The sequence below is a fragment of the Schistocerca americana genome, chromosome X (genome assembly GCF_021461395.2).
Source record: "Schistocerca americana isolate TAMUIC-IGC-003095 chromosome X, iqSchAmer2.1, whole genome shotgun sequence".
In the NCBI taxonomy this organism is placed as follows: Eukaryota; Metazoa; Arthropoda; class Insecta; order Orthoptera; family Acrididae; genus Schistocerca; species Schistocerca americana.
The window spans coordinates 869,584,172-869,585,135 of NC_060130.1; the positions used below are offsets into that span (position 1 = coordinate 869,584,172).

Here is a 964-nt window from a genome sequence, read left to right on the forward strand (position 1 = left end):
CATTTTTGGCTGAAATCGACCCAGAGGCTTAGGATGAGATGTGCAACATACATACATAAAACTAAACCAAACTCCATCCGAATAGGCTTTGGAAGGCCCAACGGAACCGACCGACCGCCATGTCATCCTCAACCACAGGCGTCATTGGATGCGGATATGGAGGGGCATGTCGTCAGCACACCGCTCTCCCATCTATATGTCAATTTACGGTACCGGAGCCGCTACTTCTCAATCAGTAGCTCCTCAGTTTGCCTCACAAAGATTGAGTGCACCCCACTTGCTAACAGCGCTCGGCAGACCGGATGGTCACCCATCGAAGTGCTAGCCCAGCCCGACAGGGCTTAACTTCGGTGATCTGACGGGAACCAGTGTTACCACTGCGGAAAGGCCGCTGGCTACATATATACATACATTTTTATAATATGTATAGAGATATAAATTCGAGTGCTATGAAGTAGTAGCCTAGATAGAGTAAATAATAGCTCCTGTCATAAATCTCGTATAATTGATATTCGCTACCATTTGTGAAAATTGCATCAACCACAAAAATAGCCCAAAATATTCCAAACTCCGAGAAGATGTAGAACAATGTGCCAGCAATAAGTGATCAGGGCTGCAAGAAGGAGGCGTGCTACTAGGTAGTTCAAGCAATGACAGTCGTCAAACGAAGTGCAAACGTGGGAACAACTGCCAGTATGTTTCGTCGACATCAGAATGTGCAGTTAACGTAACCGTATGATTGGTCTCTGGGGATGGAATTAATCATACAGCTTCATTTCGAATTGTGCAGAGCACATTGCTCAGACAGTGATGTGTGTGCGAGACCAGAAGAGAGTCATTCGCAGGACCCATCGAGATGGAATTACGCTACACAGTTTGGTCAGATTGTCGCAGTGGTAACACCGGTTTCGTCAGATCACCGGAGTCCGCCTGCGTAGCTGAGTGGTAACGTGCTTGCCCTACC

General features: G+C 47.1%; 1 pseudogene; it reads right to left on the reverse strand.

Moving 5' to 3' along the window:
- Positions 1 to 278: 278 nt before the first annotated feature.
- LOC124557546 lies at positions 279 to 396 on the reverse strand (annotated as a pseudogene).
- Positions 397 to 964: the final 568 nt, after the last annotated feature.